This window comes from Cupressus sempervirens, chromosome 4, assembly GCF_028749045.1.
Source record: "Cupressus sempervirens isolate cs-2001-9-10 chromosome 4, ASM2874904v1, whole genome shotgun sequence".
NCBI classification, from domain to species: domain Eukaryota; kingdom Viridiplantae; phylum Streptophyta; class Pinopsida; order Cupressales; family Cupressaceae; genus Cupressus; species Cupressus sempervirens.
Genome location: NC_143121.1, coordinates 506,481,312 through 506,507,122, shown reverse-complemented (window position 1 = coordinate 506,507,122; position 25,811 = coordinate 506,481,312). Strand labels below are relative to the sequence as shown.

At 34.8% G+C, this 25,811-nt stretch overlaps 1 pseudogene; it reads left to right on the top strand.

The window, feature by feature from the left end:
* The first annotated feature begins 4,268 nt into the window (after positions 1 to 4,268).
* The window catches only part of LOC149562156 (putative 12-oxophytodienoate reductase 11 pseudogene), an 87,490-nt pseudogene continuing 65,947 nt past the window's right edge, over positions 4,269 to 25,811 (top strand).

Sequence of the window (25,811 nt, the reverse complement as noted above, 5' to 3'; positions counted from 1 at the left end):
GTACAACAAGGCCTGGTGATCAACATAAAACACAAACGATGTAGCAAGCAAATAATGACAAAATTTTTGCATAGCATAAACCATTCCCAATGCTTCTCTTTCAGGCATATTGTAGTTCTGCTCGGCCTTTGAGAGCAACCGGCTGGCAAAGTATATAGGATGATCCAGTCCATGATTACTAGTCTGTGCCAGGGTCGCACCGATCACATAGTTGGAGGCATCCACATGAACATGAAACTCCTTATTCCAGTCCGAATATGCCAAGATAGGTGCTGTAGCGAGTCATACCTTCAGCCCTTCAAATGCCTCATCTTGCTCCTTCTCCCATCTAAATGACTCTTCCTTGCAGGTTAACTTATCTAACGGTTGGGACACCTTGGCAAAATTTTTAATAAATCTCCAATAATATCCTATATGCCCAAGAAAAGATTTTACCTCCGTCACATTAGTAGATGGCTGCATTTCGAGAATGACTCTTACCTTATCGGGATCCATTTTTAATCCTTCCTTACAGACAATGTGTTGAAGCAATCGGCCGTGTGGAACCATGAATCTGCACTTCTTAGGATTCAATGCTAGCCGGGCCCTGTGACATCTCTCCATACACTCACCAAGTGCTGCCAAGTGTCTGTCCTCTGTGCTAAATATTGACCAATCATCCAAGAAGGCTTTGAAATTTCTAACAGACATCTTATCAAAGATATGCAGTATAATCCACTGATAGGTGGCCGGTGCATTACGCAACCCAAAAGGCATCCGATTGTACGCGTAGACCCCATCTTCAACAACAAATGTTGTCTTCAACTTATCCTCCTTCGCTATAAAAATTTGATTATATCCAGAGAAGCAGTCCATAAAAGAATAGATTTCATGTCCCGCGACCTCCTCCAGAATGCTATCTGTGAATGGAATTGAAATTGGATCTTTGATTGTTACTGCATTCAGGCATCTGAAATCAATGCATATCCAGATCTGAACAGTATCCTTCTTCAAGGAAATGACTATTGGTGACACCCATTCACTGGTTTGTACCTTAAAGATAATGCCGGCTTCCAGCATCCAGTTGATTTCCTCCGTAACCCGTGCGACATAGTTCTTATTCATCTTGTAGGGTTACTTTCATACAGGTATAGCTCCATCTACCAGCGGGATGTGGTGCACACACAATTTTGGCGGTACTCCCTTGAGGTCCTTGTATGTCCATGCAAACACATCCTTGTAGTCCATAAATATCTTGAATACCGCAGCCTTGAGTACTGGATCCCAATTATCTTTGACTAGTATGTTCTTCAGCTCTACCTCGTCCCCCAAATTCATTGTTTGGAGTGGAGCTTCATTGTACTTGATTATCTATCCTTTACTGAATGCATGGGCAAGTGTAACATCCAACGGTGCCTCCCCCTTCTTTACTTCAGTAAACTCCTTTGGATATTCTTTTTCAATTGATAGAACATTACAGCTGTGAAATAATTCATAGTCCCCCATTTTCCAGTGATAGAGATCGTTGACGGAATCCAAGTCGTCATCCGTTGTTCCTCCGTCTAATCGAAGGACACCCTCCCGATCTGGTTCCATCCGTCGTCTACCTTCATCCTCCTCTCCCTCAGAATTTGATGACAGAGCCTCTTCCCCTACCATTTGGGTATGCAGATCAATGACAAATTGGCGGCCTTTACTTTCTAGGGATAAAGTGTTCTTCTTCCAGTCGTGTCGAGCTCTTGCTTCAATAAGCCACCCGCGGCCCAAGATGGCATCATAGCCTTTCTTTTTCAATGGAATCACTATGAAATCCATGAGGAAAGACTGGGTGCCAATGGTTACCGGTTGTGCCATGAGGATACCTAGTGGTTTAATTCCATGTTGATTGGTGGTTAGTAGTTGAAACCTTGGAGGCCACAATGTCGGCTGTCCAAGTTTCCTCTAAGTTTCTTCTGGCAATACATTTACGCTAGACCCTCCATCCACTATGGTGTCTGTGAGAACATGTCCAAGTATCCCCATCTCGACAACTGCAGGGTGCCATCTAGATGTCAGTGCCAACAACATCTGATCTTCTCCTCCCGTAACAATTTTTTTTCTTTTCATTGACTTGGTTCTCCCGATAACTTTCCCTTCTCCAGGCTTGATTCCCCTTCCATATTTGAAAGAGCAGAACAAAGTTGGGGCATGGTGAGAAGAAAATCACTTACCTTTACTTGCACCTCCATTTGCAAAATTTGTCGTACTATGTTTTGTTCTGTGAAATTTCTTGCTGAAGTGGCGGTGGTGTCTGGAGGAGTTACTACTTGAGATACTTTTCCAACCTCTGCCTATGCTGCCGCAAATTTCTTCTTTTCTTTGGCAGGATCTGGGTATTCTTTTGCTTGTTGCTGCGTAATTGCCAGAACTTCTTCCTCATTGGCTCCAACAGTGATCAAGTTCACTCCAAATTTCAGACATTTTGAGTCATCATGATCGTCGGGTCCACACCATCGGCATAATAGTTGAGGTGTATTTGCTATTGGACATTACTGCACAAAATGTCCCCACAAGTTACATGCTCTGCACTGAATAATTGGTCGTCCATTTGCATCATACTGAATCCGTCTTTTGCTTGTATTGGTATTATTATTGTTGTTATTTTGTCCACACCAATTATTCCTGTATCCTCCAGATGTAGCGCCAACGACATTCGAGTTTTCGTTACTACTCGACGGGGAGGCCTCTTGTGTAAGAAGCACCTACAGAGATCCTCTTGTTTTCATGTTAAAGGGGTAGTCTTTTGTCAAGTGTCCCATGATCTGACAGATGTCACAGAATTGGTTCTTCGGACATGATCCTTTAGTATGCCCGTCGGTCTTACATTTTGTGCACCATAATTCATTACCTTTTAGCTCTTTTTGCATATTTTTAAACTCCTTCATCATTCGAACCATATCCTTCTGTAAGGCACAAACTTTTTTGTTACTACCTTCATCATCGCTGCTATCATCTCCAACAGATTCGTCGTCATCAGAGTCAGAGGAGCTGGTTTTCTTCTTCTTTGTCTTCTACGCACTTTCAAGGTCTAGTGCTCTATTATAAGCATCGGCATATGATGACGGTGGGACAATTTTCATTTTCCTCCGTAACTTTGAGTGTAGGCTGTCCACAAACCACCTTTTCTACAATCCGTCTGCTGACTTGCTTTCCATTTTGTTTATTAAGTCTTTCAATCTCCTGGCGTAAACACAGACAGTTTCGTGCTTCCCTTGCTTGGTATTGAAAATTTTTGCTACAATTTCATTATCATCCCACAAAAGTTTAAATTTTTCCAAGAACTCCTTTTTAATGATATCCCATGTATCTAGCTTCTGCGGATCCATATCTGAAAACCAATCAATCGCAACACCCCGTAGGGTTGCCAAAAATTGCCTGACCCATTCGTCGACATCTGTGATTCCATTTGCCCTCCAGATCATCTCACATGTCTTACAATGTTGGAAGGGGTCGATTGTACCATCGCCTTCAAATTTAAATAATTTTTCTTTGGGTCCCGCCATAACTGTGGAGGCTTGCACTCCTACAGTGGTCGGCACTCCCACACCGACAGTCTAGACTCCCACACTAGCAGTCTACACTCCCACACCGGCAGTCTGAACTCCCACACCAATGGTCTACACTCCCACACTGGAGATGTTGACAATTGCAACCCTTGGTGAAGATGGAAGATCCTCTGAAATTGTTTCCCGCGAAAGTCTATCCTAGATGAAGAGGTCACTCCATGCTCATGCTCCATCGGCACTACGAGCCATGCGAGTTGATGCTCTCCCGTCTAAATTTTCTTCCCTCGATGAACACAAAGTCAAGAACTCCTCCCATGCTTCTTCCACCAATTCCACCCGTTGCCGAGTCTCCTCCAACAAGTCCTTCGCACTCCTGTTTCTGTCGGAAAGCTTCTGGAACCTCCTTCGGCGATCTGCTTGTTGTGCCAGAATTAAATGTTCTTATGCAGTATGGATTCCATCTTTTCCCTTCGCCTTATTCTGATCCTTGTTAAGATGATTTGGCATTAATCTTCATTCCTCCCACCTTCCAGATTCATAAGGCAACGACACCAAATGTTTACCGTACAGGTAAAGGAAATGAACGCATACAGATAATGAACACGAACAACAAAATTATATTTGCAATAGTAGATGAATGATGCTTTACAATGATCCTAGACGGGATATAAATACTACCACCAAACCTTTTCGAAGGAGTTCGTCGGCCACAATTATTCTATCCGCTACAAACTATTTACGACGATGTCGGCTACAACATACAAAAACACCGCCAGACCATCGGCTAAACACCGCCGGACTAAAACACCGCCGGACCGTCGAACTATCAGCTATAGAATACAGAATACCACTAGAACTATTCAGTCGGCTAACAGTAAACAATAAATAAACATTGAATATATATATATATATATATTAAACAATTAATTAACATTTATTAATATTAATATCAATAAACAAAATTATTATTAAAACATTTAATAACAATTACAACTAACTTTAATAAACAAACTTTTATAAACTTTGATAAACATTTAAATCTCATGTGGCTATATTAGAAAGTTGTGCGCATTCTTCACTGCCACTTGCAGGTGCAATACAACAACCCACAGACACCGACGATTAAGAGGAGAGTGGGCGTAGATAGAAGAGATGAATACCAATTGTCATTGAATGATGCCTCCCATTAATGATAGGAGGTGATTGCAAGATGCACCCAATAGTCATTACAAATATGCAATAGCTGTGTATATGTAAACAAATCTACAACACAACATGACTCAGTCATTGAATCCACCCATTCAAATGCTTTCCTCAAACTATTCTTCTCAATGTAAGCTTCAAGTAGCCTATTAAAGTTATCATTGTTGGGCAAGAGCCCTTATCCTTCTTATGTTTGATCAATTGTTTTGCATCATCCAATCTACATTCTCTACATAAAGCAACCACGAGTATGTTATATGTATCAGCAGTAAGACAAATCCTTGTAGAAACCATACCTCTTAATACCTCCAATGCGATGTCCAAGTGAAGGGCATCAAAGGCATCACGATTTTTGGTAGCAAACTGGATAGCTACGTCGAATGTGGCAGAATTGTGCCTATAACCAAGCTGTTGCTATGTCCAAAATAAGAAGCTCATTATGAGAGTCTTACCGGCTATGGCTGGAAAGGGAAGATATTTCATTATTGATAATATACATATGGTCAGGGTTCCTATTTCTACAGTGAATTTGATTGATACCACTCTGAGTGTTCATGTTAGGAGAGGTGGAACAAGTTTGCATACCATAGAGTACTTGCTCTCTACTTTGGAAGGGATGGGCATTGACAATTACCACATTGAAATTGAGGGGGGCAATGAAGTTCCTTTGTTGGATGGATCTACATTGGAATGGGTAGAAGCGATAGAGGAAGTGGGTACATGAGTCACATTCCCCACAAGATTACAAAGGTTATGCTTCAAGTTAGACATCCTCTTAACCATTTGAATTTTCTTTTGAAGTTTGGATCTTTTCATGATAAGCTCAAATAATTTTATAATCATCCATGGGAGCTCAAATAGAACATTGAACATCTCATGATATATAAGAATAGTTGAGAGCCCATGCCTTCTTTTAAAGTCTGAACTGTAGAACCTGTTTTAGTATTTGAAGTTATATCCAGTAGAATGAAAATGGTGGAATCACTCATTTTTTGTTTAGTGGCCCGTATATGCCTCAATGTTTGGCATATCCCATAGATTATAGTAACACTTTATAATATTAAACTTTCATATAGAATAATAAAAGTATGATGCAAATTGACACATTATATCAAGTGAATATCAATTACTATGCAGATTGGCGTGCAGTGGTTTAATATTAAAACTTTAATATAAACTAAACTTAAAACAAAAGTCAAATTTTAAATATTTTACAAAGGGCATGTAACAAGGGTTTAAAGAAATTAATGGATCGTTGTATCATATATTACAGCCACCGATGGAATTTATGGCCATGTGGCCACCTTATAGAGCTGCCAACATTACTATGCATGCTCCATCCTGCATTGCGGGTACACATAGGTACAGGGAGTGCCGACCAATAAGGTAAGTGGGGTGGGGATAAAATCCCCCCCACAATATATATTTTGTAATTTTAAAAAAAAAATTTAGTTTTAATAAAAACATTTTCAAATCCAACACTCCCCTTAACAAATACGTTTTCAATTTAAAACATTCTCTGTAAATATTATAGATTTATTTCAAAGGGATGTATATATATATATATATATATATTTTGAATAAGATTTTGTTTAATAAACAAACAAACCAATATTTCCCCCCTATACAGGTAAAAAATTATATATAATTATATACAAATGTTATTCTAAGTTTTCTATCAGATCATACTTACAAATGTTATATATATATATATATAACATTTGTAAGTATGATCTGATAGAAAACTTAGAACCAACCTCTCAAATTTCCAGCTTAGAATTTTTATTTATAATTTTAAACTTTTCCCAAATTTAATTCTTAATCCTATTTTAATTTGAACCCAAACCCGAATTAATTTCCAATTCTTGATTCTACTAAAGGAAGGTTGTAATGAATTTTTTTATTCCCATAACTAGATGAAACAATATGCATGCCCTAATTCCAAATTACAAAATTGAAGATTCATTCATAGATAATTATTCAGACACACATAATAGACACGATGAAGAAAGGAAAAGAAAGAGCATAATAAAATATGTGAAATAATCATGAGTGCCTACCTGGACACTGATGCTAATTCGCTATGCCTCAAAAAATTGTAGAGAAGCTCCTTCTCCTTTTCAAAAATTCCTTCCTTCTCTCCAAGAACCAAACCCCCAAGTGACTAGGAGTGCTTGTAGAAGCATATGAGAATGTCTAGACACACTAGGAGAGCTTTTATATAAAGGCCTCTAAGATGCATCTATAATGTGTCTAGAAAGAACTAGGAGATAAGCATGAAAACTAAGCACATAACTTCCATGATAAGAAGATAAACATGATGAGGTGTCTAGAATGTTGTAGACAACATTATATTGTGCTCAAATAATGTACCAAATCCTAAGTGTAGACAACATGTGCATACTTAGAGTGCAAACTCCTGTGTTGTCAACATGACAACTCCCAAGAGCTTGCATACACCTATGTGAATAAATATTAAAATAAGGCACATTAATTTATTTAATATTCATTTTATTTATTTTTATTAATTTATTAATTTTAAAACTCATGCACTTGTCATGTGGTCATGAAATTTTAATAAATTAATTTATTTTCCATTTGTAAATTTATTTTCGAAAATTAATTGATAAATATATAATAATATTATTTAGTATTTATTTAAAAATGAACTCTAAATATATTATTATTAAATTAAATAAATATTGTCATGTTCCAAATTTAAACTTATAACTTTTATCTTCAAATTTAATTCTTCTTATTTAATTAATTAAATAAAATTAAATATTAAAATATCATATTAATTTTTCATTAAATTAAACTATTAATTGAATCTTTTAATTAGGCTTAATTAATAGAAAATTCATTGAGAAAGAGGTTGGCAATAATAGCAAAATGCAAACTAGGGCAGGCACTACAAGTTGTACAGACAACATGAACAGGGATATTCAAGTTTTATAGTGATAATGGTAAACAAACAAGACATGATAAAGATAAGGAAATGGATTTTTTTATTTAAGATTTTTTTTTAAATTGAAATAATTACTTGATCAATTAGGGATGACATCCAAATGTTAACCCTAAGTTAGCAAGAGTTAACTTTGTATTTTAGGAAATGTGTAAAGGTACGAAGGTAGGCAGTTTAGGTTATTATGAAATAACTTGGGATAAAGGACATGAATTTAGATGCAAAGTTTTGGTGATGTCAATGACATTGAAAAGCTATTTTTGTGATATGGAAATTATGTTTTTAGATCAAAGTAATATGTATATATGATCAATTATGTTGAGAGAAGAAAAGGCGAATAAAATATTGAAGATATCAATATCAGTAAGAGATTTTGTATTTATCTCTTGTACTAAAGAACATTATTGTGTATTTCATGTTTGGGCAATGGGCTCATCTTGCATACTTTGTATAATTGTAATAACAACTCCTAATAGGGTTGAGGCTTCTAACAAGGTCTAGTCTTCTAACAAGGATTGAAACACTATACATTTTTAATAAAGTCCTAATAGGGTCAATATATTTGACAAGATACTTTTGATTAGTGGATTATTTTGTGAGTACCATCCCCATGAAGGTTTTCCCTTGGCAAGGGTTTCCCTAGTTAACAAATATCATGTTATGTGTTGCATTACTTTATAGTTGTGTTTATTGTTCATCTTAATAAGTTTAATTTTATATGAAAGTTATAAGATTCTTAATGATATCCATAGTTGGGAAAAAGTTTGTGGAATACTGATTCACCACCCTCTCAATATCTCCTATTTCTAATAGTAAACATAATCAAATATATAAGTAATATTTTTGAATCATTACTCAACAAGAATAATCTCATAATGAACCAAAGAGATAAAAGATCATGTATAAGTAAACATAAAAGATAATGATCATATACCTATTATTCAAAGGAAAGGAAATAATTGGTAATGTCTCATCATTTAATTATAGAAAGGAGGAACTTACAATCCATAATTCATAAAATATTAAAATCCCATCTAATGTCAAGTATAACAAACAATATTATCAAAATGAGTATCACAATAAATCCTTTAATCATTATAAGTAATTCATCTAAGGTAACCATAATCATTGATAATGATTACCTCACATGGTAACTTATAGATCTATTAGGTGGTCCTAAAATATCAGGGATGTATAAGAAGAGATGAATGCTCATGGAGGATTACACCTAAAAATGATTTATCATTTCCAAACTAGAATGTGATGTTATTATAGTTAGAAAATAATGGGCTATGAAAACACCTCAAGAATGATAACACTCTTACCACTAGTAGTTTCATTCTTGTGCATGCAACAAGTAGCTAACATGGTTGCTTATTTGTAATGTACCACCACTTTTCCATGACATTTGTGCAATTCTTTTGAGCAATGATCATTGTCTCATTTTTTGGCATGTAAATTTGTAATTATTTAATTTAAATTTATTTTTTATCTTGGAAAATTAAAGAATAGACCCAAAACATGTATGACAATAGAAGAAGAAATTTGTTTTGCATAATGTAATGTCCCCACTATTAGGGTTAGTTAGGGACAAGTAATACCTCAAAAAGAATGGTTAGAACCATAATAATAACAAAACAACTATATTATTCTACCCTCTAATTTAACCCCAATCTTAAGGACGTCTCTAGATTGAGCTTCCTAGATCATAGCTACCTCACCATCTTCCCAGGAGTGCACCCCTTCAAATTCTTCTTGGACAGGCATCCTCTATCCAAGACTAATCACATATGCATATGTTGATAACATCAAGATATTATATCATGTTAATTCTCAGCCATGGTGGACAATGGAGATCTTAATATCTCACATGGTCCATGATTCGAGTCTCATTAATCTCCATGGCATTAAACCCAGGAGATAAAAAAATATTATCCACAAGTATGGTTCATTAATATTAATAAATTCATCACATAATTAAACAATTATAATCCATAAACATACCTTTGTTACCTTGTTCTTTTCTTGGTCCATGTGGCTCTATCCTTAGTTAGCCCTTCAATGAATTATTCCTCCATATATATTATCTCAACTCTATATTTACTTTCCAAAATTCTTCCTTTTCTAATTATAAGGGAAGAAAAAAATATACTTTTTTGTTTCTTCTTTTCCAATAGTCACAACATTTCATAATACAAATCTTTTAAAAAGTCACAACACTACATAAATTGAATCCAATGGAAAAGTCCCAATACTTTATAATCATTTTTTTTTAAAAGGTCACAATTATTCATAATTTGATCCTTTCAAAGGTTCACATCCTTTCAATATGATTGATACCTTTTCAGAAAGTCACTTCCTTATTTTCTTCATATTACTTTCCTCTTCCATTTTTCCTTTTTGAACTCTTCTCTTCTCTTATTTTTTTCTTCTCTCCAAAATAAACTCTCCTCCCTTTATATCTTAATTTTAAGGATTCATGCCTGTTTGTTAAACATCTCTTGAATTTTCATTAGATTTAGTTAATTTATATTATTCTATGTTATATTATTTATTTTCTTACTTATTTGTATTTATTCTTATTTATTATTAAATTCTATTTAGAAAGTTAACATACTTTCTACAATATTGTCTCTTGTATCTAATTTTATTTCTTTATTTGTTTATTTACTCATTGAAATTTTATTATTTTATAATTATTTAAAATACCATACAAAATATTATTTCATTAATAATATAGATTAAATTATTATTATTTCCTAGTTTTATATTTTAGTATAAGTTTTATTGTAGCTTTGTTATCATTATTAATTTAATAACATTTTATTATCTAATAAGGCACAAAATAGAGCTTTAGTCAAGTGGATTTTTCCCTCTCAAGGGGTTGTTAAAATAAACTTTGACAGTTCTTCTAGAGGCAATCCAGGGAATTCAGGAGTAGGTGTGTACATCCGTGACCATCAAGGCTCATTGTTGGCATTAAAGTGATGTTCACTCCCACAAGGTTCAAATAATATGGGAGAAGCTCAAGCTTTATTTATAGGCTTAGTATTGGCTAAAACTGGTAAATTTCACTATATCCATATAGAAGGCGATTCAATGGTAATAATTAATGCATGCATCAATTGTGTATCACATAATTGGAGGCTAACATGTATCTTTCAACAAAATTGGCACTTATTGGACTCCTTTCTAGAAGTACTCATCTCCCACACATTGTGGGAAGACAATGCATTGGTAGACCAGCTTGCCAACAAGGGGTGTGATGGTCATTAGGAGATGACATTTATACCTAACAAAATCATTCAACAAGATGTAAAATTGCAAGATTTACTTGTTTTGTACAAGACAATGAGTGATGGGATACATTCAACTGTGTGGATTTGAGAAATAATGTTGTTGGTTACTCCCATGTGTAAACTATCATATTGGCCCTCATTGGTTTATGTTGTGCTTGTCACTTACTAGATATTGTTACATCACAACAATTGTCCACATGGTAGGGTACTACTTTTGCATGGGAGTGAGGAGGATTTATGTGATAATGTGAATATGAAATCACATGATCTTGTTAGTTTGTATCCCATCTTAAGTACATTGCATTTAGATATATTATTATACAATGGATTTTTGTGGATTTCTATGGGAAAGATTCAAAATTGATATCCTTTTTCTATCTACCTTTTAAGTGGGTTTTTTGTTTATAAAATGTAAAGATCAATATCATTACTATACATGTATACAACGATGATTCCATGGTTTCTTCCCTATTCTTCCACAGATGAATAATTGAATCAATTTTTATTAATATAATTATGGTGGCAATTCTACTTTGGCTTAAAAAATAATTGTATTATCTAATTATTATTAAAATTATGTCTTAAAATGGGAATATGACACATAAGCTCTTCATTATAATTAAAAATATCATGTATCTCCTTATACCATTGACATTTTTGAGGGAAGAGCCAAGTATTTGCAAATTTATACAATTGTAAAATGAGAAAAATTATTATACTTCTAGACTAGGGACTAGTACAAAAAAGAAATATATCTACATTGTCCTAGAAACCAATTAACTTAGATTGTTCAAGCCTACCCCATGCCTAGTGTATGCTACTATGCAACCATTAAATTTTGGAGACTCCACTACCAAATTAATGATAGATCTCACATAGGTCTATGATTATTTGTAAAGTGGGATATTACTTTCTTCAAAGAGGAAGTGCATACAACCATTTTGTATCATCAAAAAAAAGTATTCAGTGGCAACCAAAGTACCAATTTGTCAATCTCTATGTTGATTTCAAAATTAAGATTTCCCACCTAAACATGCCTTTTATGCTTCCTCAACTATAGTTTCACAATTTCAAAACATGACATCATCAACAATTAACACTCTACATGACAACAAACAAGGCTACTTTCTTTTTTTCTTACTTTCTAGGAATTTGATCTGAAATTTCAAAGAAAAAACTTAGATGATAGGAAACTAGTACAAAGTTTAGTTGTTATTGTAGCATGACTGGCAAGAAAATAGTCCACACATTAACAAACTCAATCCATCCTTTTTTGTTCTTTCTTTCTACTTTCTATGATTGATCATGGAATTTGTTTTAAGATTTGTTTAAAAGAGTTTATTAGTTATACAAAGTTATATTATTATAACATGATTGATATCATAGTAACTTAATATAAAAATATCATGGTAGGTGATGTAATGAACATGGGCAATTGATAACATCCTAATTTTAAATACCAATATCTTGCTAATGCCTCTCCTGAAGAGCCCTAACTACCCTCTATCCATAAGCTAAGGGTAAAGCTGCAATTGCAAGTCCAATATGCAAGAAGGTGGTTGTAAGTGCAAGGAAAATGTTAGGAATGGAAAAAAGAAATATTTAGTCATTGTGTCTTTCTTTGAATTTTTATTGTCCCCTTTAAAATCACCTTTGTAAATAACCAAATCAATGCAATTCTAAAATGCATGGATTTATAATACGTCCTACTATAACATAGAGAAAAGGAAATAGAGAACACAAAGTAGAAAATAAAATGAGTTTTCAATGTAGCTTCAATTGTAACATTCTAGATGTGGCAAGTTTGATATATTGGACCACAGAAAAAATGAATAAATCCTAATGATGAGATAAAAAATACAAAGAAAAAGTGATAATCACATACAAGTAAAAATAAAATTCCAACATACCAAAAAAAGTGATTTGATGGCTTACCTTAGACATATTTATTGGAAATGAAAAACAAATGCTTCAAAATATCATGTGCAAAGACCAATTGTATGATGAGCAACCAAAAAAGAAAATAAGTTATTATTTCTAATTTCCTAGGATGTTTCTATATATTAGTAAGTAGATTTCTATTCTCAATTTTTTCTAATAATTTTAAACTATTGATTTAGCTCATGGTAATAAATAATATTTCTCAGGCAATCAAATGATGTATAAAGTCACTATAACCTTATATTAACAATTCTTAAATAAAAAAGGTTTATTAATTATATAATTTTATTCAAATTTGAGTTATAAGAAAAAAAGATAGGGAAAATACTGATAGCTTTATCCACAAAACTCTTTTTTGAAGGAGCAAAAATCCCACAAATAAACTATTAGCTAAAAAATAAGCATATAAGTTGCTATAATATTCTCTAACTTCCAACATGCATATCAAGGACATGTTACGGATGGAGGGGTCTTACATCCTTTTCACTAAGATTCGACTTACTCTTGGAGGTTAGAAAGTTCCAAACCATTCATCACTCATAAGTAGTAAATAATTAGCTAACAATATGGAAATGATTTGTCAAATAATCATTCTATCATAAGTTTCTTGCATATACTAATTTATTACACCAATTTTTAGCTCAAGTGTTCCTATATACTCATTTTGACTTTAGTCTAACATTGATATATTAGAAAATATTTACATCTCACAATTTAGGAGTTCTAATAAGAAGAGATATTTTAAGATTCCTAAATTTATTGGGTTCCCAAGATTCATGCTCTTTACTAGGCCAATACATCATTGATATGAGAGGTTACTTCTTTCATAATAGTAGTACATAAACACTACTACTTCATATAATCAATCAAAATTAAAATATTAAAAATATTTAAAACTTGTCAGTTACATAAATACACAACTCAATGAGTAATCCCTTAGAAGACACATCATCAATCTCTTTTATAAAACAAGGTTACTTCTTATCCTAAAATGTATATGCTATACCATAGGAGAATATCCAACATAAAATTTACATACGAAACTTAACACACACCTTCAAGGATTGCAATCTAAGGCATCTTTTTATAATTCTAGTTGAATAATTGTTAGTGCTATATTTGATAGAATCCACCAATGTTCCCTTTTTGTATTTGTGACATAGCTTAATAGCCTCCCATGTTCTATAAGTCTAGTGGTTATATTAGATATTAATAGCTATATTTTTTGCTGCAATAATAACCATAGCTTGTAACAAGTGGTATTAGAGCTTGGTTACAAGTTTGAATCTCTTTAGGTAATGTTGACGGGGGATTGTTGGACTAACTACCAATGTTCCCCTTTAGGATTTGTGACATGGACTAATTGCCTCTTGTGCTCTATAAGTCTAGTGGTTGCATCAGGCATTGCTCGATTGATCTTTTGGCATAACAAAAATCCTATCTTGTAACACTATTATCAAAATAATATCCATACCCATAGATTAGAGTGTGTGTGTGTGTGTGTGTGTGTGTGTGTGTGTGTGTGTGTGTGTGTGTGTGTGTGTGTGAGAGAGAGAGAGAGAGAGAGAGAGAGAGAGAGAGAGAGAGAGAGAGTCTAATTAAATGGATTGTACCAAGTGATGAACTTATCTTCCTCAACTGTGTAAAAAATAGATTCACCCTTAAATTTTTTCTTACATAGATGCCTAGTAGGAGAAGAAAATTTCTCAAATCTAAAATAAGGACAACTACCTTGACCAAATTGAAGCCTAGTACTAATTTTCACATAATAGCTTAGTCTTTAGCTTATGAGATAACACAACACATTTGGAGTTCAAAATTAGAGAATCAAGATGTTTACTTTTCAAGAGAAGGGTATTAATGAAAAATAGGTCATCAAAAGTGTCCAAGTGACTTATGACACTAGTGACTCAAGATGAGATCTAGGATAGAAGGCCAAATAGAAAAATAGGCCAAGTAAGCAAAAATGACAAGTGAACAATCTCTCAACTAAAGTATGTATCCAAAGTGCCAAGGTGATTTTTTTTAAGCCTAGAATGCAGCCAAACATGTATATTTCAGCCTTGGAATGCAATATGACCAAGTATGGATGCCCTTAAACTAGTTGAACATAGTCAAAGTAAAATTTGAGCAAGCAACAGATTCAGATGATAGAGTGCAAGAAGCAGTATGATAGAAGTTCAGAAGCAAGTTTCCTATGATACATTATAGGAAGCAATGTGATAGTTTAGGCCAATAGGACAGTATGACAAGGTCTGGTATAGTAGTATGACATTTTCTTTAAGATAATGATATTTTTTAGAATCCAAAAGTATTGTATGATACTTCTTAAAAGGGTAGTACAATGTAATTTCAACATAAACAACTTTTTGTGACTTCATGCCTACAAGACCTATGTTTGAATTCAAATGTTCACTTGTTTGAGCAATGTAATAGTTGTAGCATAGTGTATTTTAGTTTGTAACAATAATGTAGAGTTTTTGAAAGCAATTATAGCACACACACACACACACACACACACACTTCATCAAGCAATTGAACAAGGGACAAAGTGACATTTCCAATACTAACACTTAGGAGGTTTTAAAGAAAAAACCCTATGAAAACTATTGTCATGTGTATGGCTTGTGGTCATAAGTTTGAGCCTCATGGTGGGTTCCAAAAATGTATACCAAAAAGTATGCACACTTCTATAAACCCTTATTCCTAAAGAATCCCATGAAGAGAGAGACTTGAGAGGAAGCTCTCTCTCTATGGCATGCAAAGGTGGAAAATAGTAGTATGGAAACTCTCAAATGAACCAAGCTATGCAACCCTTGAAAGGTGCACCATAGAATGATAGATTCAAAGATAAGAACAAGGATGTTAGTATCCAATAACTAAAGATGAATGTCATGAAAATGCAAACTAAATTAAGGTGATATGCAAGGTACAAGCTAACACGAATGAAAAGTTACAAAGCCTCCTATTTAGAGTATGTGAGTTATTCTAATGCATTAAAAAAATAAACTAAGAATTCCATGTAGCTATGATGCGAGTGAGATGAAAGCTAAACTAGAATGCAAGAATGCTCCAAGTCTTCAAACATCCAAATTTACCTAGAAATCCTATAGCATAATGTTAGTAAAAAAGCATAAGTTTAGAGAACGAAGAGAGAGCCCTCCCTTTTAAAGAGAAATGGAAGGTTGAGATTAAGAGGAAAAAGATGTCTAATAAAGGGTGGAGAAATTATATTAAGTGATCCATTTGCACACACATCTCACGTAATCAAGATCAATGGTTGACTTTAAGAGATGAAAGATATGTGGAGGAGAATTAAAGTTATTTTGAAATTAGAAGATTCCTCTCGCATAGAAAATTGTGAATTCATGTGTATAGAAAAAAATGCATTTTTCTCTTATTTTTAAAATAGGAATAATGCTTTATGTGCATACACTTAGGATAAGAGTGATTTGGGGAACTGTATTTAATTAAAAGGGAGCAAGTCCTTTCAATCAAATAAAAGACTTAGGATAAAGTGGTCAAACCATAGGTTATAATTAAATAAATAGAAAAGTGACAATTTGATAAATAATAAGAAATAGATAAATTATGCAAAAATGCTAGAAAGGGGCTCATAGTCTAGATGACCATTTTTGGGTGATTACACTCATATTTTCCCAAAATTAAAAAAACATTGGACAAATACCTTTAAGATGATGTTGTCCCAAGGGACATAACTCCTAAAAATTTACAAACAATGGTAAACTATACCACATATAATAAAAATTCCAAATTCATTGAGAAGGATATGTCTCCACATAAATTGATGCAAAATGACTCATTTTTTTGATTGGTAATATTGTTTGTATTGATGTTGAAAAAGAGAGTACATTATATCATTATGGTGTAAGCCTTGCATGTGTAGCTACCCATCCCTCTACATACACCATTAGGTAATAATAACCCAAAAGGGAGTTTTAACACTCCATAAACACACTAACACCCACCCATACATTAACCATACATTAACCAAACTATAGGCTCCACCATTGCTGCCATTAGCTACATCTTAAATGAGTTGGCTGCTTCCTCTTAGGTAAATGTTGAGGTAACATGATCATCCTCCACCAAGAGTCCCTACCCCAACCTACAATTATTGCCCTTTCCATCTCCCCTCTCTGGTATCAAGGAAGCATCTACCCATATCCCCTCTATAGTAGATGTCCCATCTTTTGGCTATTGTTTCTTCATAATTTGGTGGCATAGTTTTTGTTCGAGGGCCAAGGTACTTTTTCTTGCCATTTCCTTCACGAAACTACACTCCACCTCCTTCTTCTAGATGTTGTTGGCCATAAAATATATTATCAATTTTCATCCCCTAGTGACTTTTGGGATATACACTCTTTGTAGGTTTGAGGATGCCCAAACCACCAATAGCTAGATGGAGGAATCTTCTCCACCAATCAAACACCAAGGTTCAGTGCCCATTTTGATGCTCACCCCCAAAAATGCTTGTTCAATAATTTCATCCAAACCCAAAAGCAATTGTCTATTGACACTAGCAATAACCACCCTCTAAACTTCATCTTTTGATCCCCCCACTAGTAGAGCAATCACCACAAACAAAGAGGCCATGTCCACATTGGACCGTTGCTTCCAAAAGTCATCCAAATTCTCTGGCCTAAATAGCATTTTAACACCTTTCATAAAGTTTGGATGCTCAATGAAGAAAATGTGTTTTAGTCACCTAAGGGAGATTTTTCCTTCATATGTTTGAATTTGTGACTTTGAGCCAAGGGAAAAATTTGCCTCCATTTTTGTTCTCTGTGAAAAATAATGGTCCCATCTCATCTTCTGCCTAGATTTAATACCCACAAAACTCTTTGGAAACTCTAAAAAATGTACCTGATCTAGCCGCACACATCTTTTCCATGTGTAAAGGATGCTTTGATATCTTGAAAGTATATGCTTACCCTGGGGTGGTTAATGTCCTTGTGAGTTTAAAACATAATGTTTTTGACATAAAAGATGGATTACCATGAATGAGATTTTTACACTAATGGTCATCTACTTTTATTTCTAAATTTATTCTCCAAGGTGGCAGAAGTCCTCACAAATTACATGTTGGGGACCCAATATTGAGTTGGCCCCTAAGTTGGCTAGCTAATCCACCACTTTATTTGCTTCCCTGTAGCAATTAAAGTCCTCAAAGTCCAATAGTAACTCCTTAATTTTCCTAATGCATTGATCCAAATGCCATGCTTCCATCTTTTCTTTCTTGATGCCATTGATGATGATCTCTAAATCACCTTCCAAATGTATTCTTTGACCTCCAAACTTTACTCCTAATTCCAAAGCTTCCTTAGCAAAAAAACATTCTATAATATTATTTGTTCCATCTAGCAATCTTTTAGCTATTAATGCAATGATATTGCCTTTGTGGTCTCTTGCCACACATCCACATCCTTATATACCTAGGTTGCCCCTTGTAGCCCCATCAATTTTTTTTTCATCTATCCCTCCTTTGGAGGTATCCATATTGCCTTTTCTCTTTTTGAGGTTGGATTTACCCCAACAACCCATGAATGGGCCTATATGAAAAATGACTCCTTGCACCAACCAGTCCAAGTCTATAATACACAACTAGATGAGTCCTCATTGATGGTGTGGTTGGACTAAACATATGCGCTCTAAAAGTTATAGAAGCCTTGGGATACTTAGAAGATAATATTGATATCACTTGTAAGATAAATATTAGAGCATATGCTGGAGAGGAAATGTCATCCAAGGGTGTTATTATTTTGCAATCATAGTAGGACTAGTGGTGAAAGATACCCCTTTCCAAATCCTAGATCTAGAGGTAGGATATTACATGTTATTATTAAGGACTTGGATACATGAGATGCAAGTCCTACCTTCCACTTATAACCAACACATTAAGATTCCACATCAAGGTGTTGAGGTCCTTATTGAAGGTGATTTGAACCCTTTCTAGTATTGTGTTATCTTAAGAGTTATCTCTAATAATCAAGTTCCCCTAAATCAGGAGGCAAGTTTACCTTCTACCTCAAGTTCAATCCCCATAAACACACCTAGAATGAGAATTAAAATATCAGTCCAAGATAGAGTATGTTCTGAATATTTCAATAAAGAAGCATTCACCATCACTCAATTACCTTTGTCTCCTACATCTTATGGCCTACTCACTGTACACTTGAAAGTGTCCCACTCTAAACCCTTCTATCCAAACGATTCCATGAGTTGGAATGTTCGGATGTCGGCTTAGAGCTCCCTATCCACGGAGTGCAAGAAGCTAGTATTCAAGCATAAAGGCTCTCAGCCAAGCCTTAGAAATGTGCTTCTTGCTAGTAAACCATGCAACGGGAGGTTCTTTGAGACAAGAGCAAGAGTGCAAATGTCCCAAGGAGTTTCTCAAGAATGCAATGCAAATGAAGATTAAGCTAGAATGAGATGCAAAGTATAGTTATGTTAAGCATGTATGAGAGTGCTACAATACCATTATTAAGCTATGTGATATTAAGCTACATGTAAAAATAAAAGCTAAGCTAAGCTAGAATGCCATGATGCCATGGATGAGAGAATGTAGACAAGAAATAGAAGTTCTCCACAAAGCTCCAAAGAAACCTGTTAGAAAACCTGCAGCATAACAATATTCAAAATGAGGATGGATGATTTGAGGGGGAAAGCTCTCTCCCTTTTAAAGTCGAATGGATGGTAGAGATCAAGATGAAGATGGTGGATGATCAACGATGGAATTCAAAAAGAGGAGCAATCCATGTGCACACACAAGTCAACCAATAAAATATAAGTTGACTTGTCATATAAGACAAAAGTCACAAAGCCTTTTCTTTTAATTGCAAAATAGAAAAGGACTTTATGTGTGCACTTTAAGTAGGTTAGAAGAATGGGGTCTTTTATTTAATTAAAAGGGGACATGTTCTTTTAATCAAATAATGAACTTAGGATAGCATAGTCAAACTATAGGTTATAATCAAATAAATTGATTATTAGCAATTTGGTCTAGATAAATGATTGAATTAATTTAGCCAAAATGTTGAGAAGGGGGCTAATAGTCTAGATGACCATTTTTAGGTGATTACATTTTCCCCTCTTTGACTAATGTGTGATCAATCTAGGAACGCATTACGTCAAACAAAACAGAAGCCAAGTAGGCAGCAATAGAAATAGATATCTGATTCCAAAAAATGAAATGCAGAAAGAGATAGAAAATCCTAAATGTATAGTCTGATAGCGGTAGTACTAAACACTAGGATAGAGATGATGTCAGAACTTAAGAAGAATACTAACACCTAGCAAAGTAGATAGATCAAGAGCAAGTGAAAAGATCAAACAAATGCTCCTAAGAAGTAGATAGCTATAGCAAGTATTGATAGAGTATTTCTGCCCCCTCGAGATCGAAATTGAAATGAGGTAAGGGGATGCAAAAACTGGCTAGTCATGAGAAAATTAGAATATAGAAATGTCCAAGATGACAGATAGATGATTAGAACCCAAGAATGACTATAAGAAACTGATAAAATGCCCCAATTTGACCAAAGTTAAATGCAAAAGATAAATCATAAAAATTAGGTCAAATTGAGTAGAAAGAGGATTTAGATGTGAAAAGGTGAATAGAAGTAGATATGAAGCATAGAAATGATGAATTCATGAAGAAATGAAGATGCCCCAATGATGATTTAGAGATTAGACCTCAAAAGGTCAGCTAACTGCTCAGAAGAAAGTAGAATTTTAAAAGATAATTTTGACCATCAAGATGAACTCGAATTTGGATTTCGATCTCGAAAATGAATCTAGGATGTCAAAATTATTTAAGAGGTCAAAACTTTATATAATGTGATGAAAAGATAGAAAAGAGATGAAGCGAAAGATTAAGAAGGTGAAAAGACATGAACAAGAAGAAAGTAAAGAAATATATGAAAGGAGTTAGCTGATATGTCCACAAAAAGATGAAGAAAGAGAGCTCTCCCCATATGCAAGAATGCAAGACTAAGCTAGAAAATGAACCTAAAATGCAAGCTAATATGCAAAGTGGTTTACCAGCAAAAAGCGCATAACATTTAGACTCTTAATTTCATCATTGAGCATTTATTAGGGACATCATGAGATCATACAACCATCACTAGTATAACTATGAGGATATGAATATGATCGATATCATATAGGTATGTGGAAATCCAATCTAAGCATCAGAGACATGTAAGTCAAGATAACTACGTGATTAGATTCCCTAAGTTTAATTTAGCAAGATTACACCTATATCAAGGCATAAGTGCTAGGATAAACCCCAAGTGCGATCTTTCGAAACAGTCAAGGATGATACATTTGTAAGTCAACGTGTTGAATAGGACCAGCATAAATGCTTACAAAACTATAGACAAACAAAGTATACCCACAAGCAAAAATCAAGAAGACATGCCCCATGCCCCCAGTCTTCTAGTCAATGACATCCTCAAAAGACTATTAGGGAGGTAACACATGGCAAAGAAATCATCATAGACAACACAGAAAGTAGATAAATATCATCATAACTTAGTCATTTAAATGTTAAAGTGCGTGTGTGTAAGTCACTTGGCCATTTCTTCAAGACTTGATTTTGATAGTGAGAAATATTGCGACATCGGAGACCGTAGGTAAACTATCTGAAAAGTGTTGAAAAACACTTGATGTCAAGGTGGGGGAAGTGTTGAGAAACACTATTTTGTGACTTGTCAAAGAAACCCAAATGCATAAGAATACCTCAAAAAGGCTAAGTAGCTATGCCCCCAAGATGAGGACAAGAAACAATTCCAAGCTAGGAAATGTGTAGCGAAGTGGATGATTGAGATTGATAGACATAGGTGCAAGGGTTTCAAGTAGCGCCTGTTTCCAGGTTTTCACCACTTTGACAGATTTTTTTATTTTTTCTATTTTTTTTGATTTTTTTGAATTTTTAGAAAGAGCTCAAGATTTTTAAATGTAGATAGTGCTCCTATAGGAAAGATAAGTCATGATAAGCCAAGACCATAGAAAGGTATGCTCAAAGATGTTGATAGGGTGATGAAAGAGAAATGCTAGTAGGAAGAGTATATGGAGGATCATAGTTCATGTATAGAAAGTAAGTGTAAGCTTTAGAGGATTTCATGAGGGTAGCTGAAATATTGGACAAGATCAACGTTGACACACACCTTGAAGGGTATTGGAACAATGGAGGAATCATGGATGAAATAGCTTGAGATTTAGATGTATGAGGTGGTAGAAAAGATTTGGAAAAAAGTGGAGTGGAAGGCTTTGGAATATTTTTAGAAAGATTTTTGGAAGAAGATGGAATGGAAGCCTTTGGAAGCTTGAATGTCAACTTTGAAGTATTTTCAATAGTCAAGTCTTTTAAAAGAGACTTGGGAATCCATATAGCTTTAGATTTTGCTTTGGATACTTCAAAACACATTTCTTCAATAATGGGTTTAGGAACCCATATTTTCTTTGATTTAGCTTTTTTAATAGTGGACCTTTGTGGTCTCTCTTGTGCATTCTCCTTCTTAGCATTCACATGTTGATTAGATGGGACATAGTGATCTTCATTTTTCAATGGATTCTTATGTTTATTCTCACTTCCAAAGGACTTGGGATTTATGGATGAATAAGGATGATATGAGTGGTTTAGATGTATAGATTGGTGAAAAGTCATCAAGGATGAGTGTCTTTGTTGATCTTGAGGTATTATAGGAGAGCTAGGGAATGAACTAGGAGTGAATGTAGGAGATGGAGGAACATAAGGTCCCAATATAGATGGAAGGTTTGAAGACTTTAGCTTTTATGGATAAGGACCAAGGATAGATTTAGAAGATGCAAAGGGATAGTGGGAAGGGATATCAACATCTTTAGAGTGAGCAACATGGTCAAAGCCATCAATAGACTCAAGAGTACCTTTCATAGGAACAACATTTTTAATAGTAGCACTTGAAACTTGAGCACAATTTTGAAGTGGATATGGAGAAGTAGAACATGAGGGGATTCTTTGATCTTGACAAGTAGCCTTGGATAGCATATGAAGAGAACTTTTCTCATAATTTTCAGTAAGCTCAAGGGAGATAATGGAAGTGGTATCTTCATAATACTTAGGAGGTGGACAAGATAGAGGATATGGAGGGGAAAAATCTTGAAAGAGATGAAAGGGTGCTTGATCTTGATCTTTCTTGAAATTTCTAGCTTATTCTTTTTGAGAGTCCTCTTGACATGGAGCCACTTCTAAGGACAAGGGAGAATGAAGATTGAGTGGAGTAGTGCTTGGATTAGGCATAGTAGTGCATGAAGGTTGAGGATGTTTAGGATTAGTAGCATGGAAAAGGTTTGCAGCCAAGTGAAGGTTAGCTTGAGTTTCTTTTAGAGGTAGCCCTTGAGGATACATGTAGTCTATGTGGAAAGCATTAGGTTCTTTATTTGATGGAGGCATGTTGGAAAGATTTGAAGGGTTGGGAGATGCACGAGTGTTGGAAGAAGTGGAAGTATCAAGGAAACTATCACTAGACATAGGTTCATTAATATGATCTTTCTCAAGAAAAGTATCCTCATCACATGAATCATTAGAGGTATCAATAATTCCATTATCAATAAGATCTTGGATTTTATGTTTTAAGTCAATGCAATCCGAAGTACTATGCTCATTATGTTGATGATAAGCATAATAGATATCCAAGAATGGGTTTCCATATCAGCTAGACTTAGGTAACATGATGATCTTATTGCCAAGAAGTTTTTGCAAAGTGTTATCATAAGAATCTTCCAAGGGAGAAAAAGTTCTATTAGAATTATGTCTAGAGTCCTTTTTTTGTTTCTCAAGTGAATGGTATGTATCCATGTATTCATCATTATCTTGGTCAAAGATAGGTCCATCATGAAATTTTAGCATAGGCTCAAAGGAGGTATCACTTGCTTGTTCTTTAAAGAGGTCTTTAGATCTAGAAGATGAAGACATTTGATGTCTTGAAGTAGAGCATGTAGACCTAGAAGAAGAGGATGACCTCAAAGAAGGTGACTCACATGCATGTAAAGAACTTAAGGAAGATTCATATAATGATGCAATCTTCTCCTCCAACCTTTTCTCAAGTTTAGACTTCATTTCTGTCATGCGCTTAGAGAGATGAAGGTAAGAAAGATCATTTGTCTCTTCTAGTTCTTTGTATTGTGCATATAGATCTTGAAACTCTTTAGTGACATGGAGGATATCATGATCATCTAGATTTGGTTGAAGTTTGGTAGCACAAGGTTTAGATCCCATAGTTTTAGATGCAAAGCCAAGCATAAAAGAGCCTAGAAGAAAACTTGATGTTGAAACTATAGGAGGTAGAGTGTTCACTTGCCAAGATAGTAGAGAGAGATTAAAGTGACTTGTCAAACAATATGTCCAAGAAACTTACGACTTGAATGACTCAATTCAATAGCTAGGCAAGATGCCCAAATAGCCAAATAGATAGAGAAAACAGGGTGACAAGTGAACAACTCTCTAACCCAAGAGTGTAGTCAAGAAATCAAGGTAACCATTTTAGCAAAAGGATAACTAGCAAGCATGCATAGACCATGAAGACAAAAATACCAAGAGCACTAAGACCAAAGAGCCACTTTAAGCATGTTTAAGCACTAGAGACATAGAAAATAAAAATCAAATGATGAGACTCCCCTTAGCAAGCAACACAAGAAAAATGTTAAGACTTGATGTTTTGACTTGGTTGACAAAGTTTGACAATAGTTGATAGCATAACAAGTTTGATGTTCAAAAGTAATTTCTTTCCAAGCAAGATAGTGACACATGGAGTAGTCTTCAAACAATCAAGCAAGGGACAAAACAACCTTGCATGATACAAGCATATCTGAGGTCTCAAAATAATTCCCTAGAATTATCGTCATGTGTATGTTCAAAATATTTTTATAGGTATACCACATTCGAGAACACATCAAGCAATATCTACCTAAAGGACATGGTTCATTACTCAACAACTTGGCCCACGCTTGATGCTCCTTTGCCTCACACCAAGTGGTTTCCCACACGAGATATTGGCTTTGTCATGGAAATGCTATAAGCATAACCAAGGGAACACAGATGGTGAGTGTAAAATCTTGGGGTGATCCGGGTAGTCCACTAGGATCGATCCTTGCACCAAGAAGTTGAGCGGCTAAAAAAGGTAGTTACTAACTTAGGGTGTTTAGATAGGGCTTCCGTTCATAGTGTTCCTCTTGCTCCCAATTATGGGACACCTCACCTTGTGATGAGTAACCGATCTCGTGATCACAAGAGTACCTTAAGCATTCTTTCCTAGTGATCTCCCTATGGTCGAAATCCCATAAGTGATCACACTAGGCGAAGACAAACACTATGTTTACCAAAGTTTTGTGTCCTTGGTAGCCTTGAGTTTATAGTGAATTGGAAGAGCCAGGTAATTGGCTTGTCCCCACTTGGGTTGTTCCTCTAAGGTTTTTCGAGAGCAGGCCCTCTAAAGGATTCTAACTACACAAAGTGGATCAATTTTTGAAAGTCAAGATTTCTGGTTCACCACAAAGGTACACTCGAAAGTGTCCCACTCTAAACCCTTCTATCCAAATGATTCCATGAGTTGGAATGTTCGGATGCCAACTTAGAGCTCCCTATCCACGGAGTGCAAGAAGCTAGTATTCAAGCATGAAGGCTCTCAACCAAGCCTTAGAAATGTGCTTCTTGCTAGTAAACCATGCAACGGGAGGTTCTTTGAGACAAGAGCAAGAGTGCAAATGTCCCAAGGAGTTTCTCAAGAATGCAATGCAAATGAAGATTAAGCTAGAATGAGATGCAAAGTATAGCTATGTTAAGCATGTATGAGAGTGTTACAATACCATTATTAAGCTATG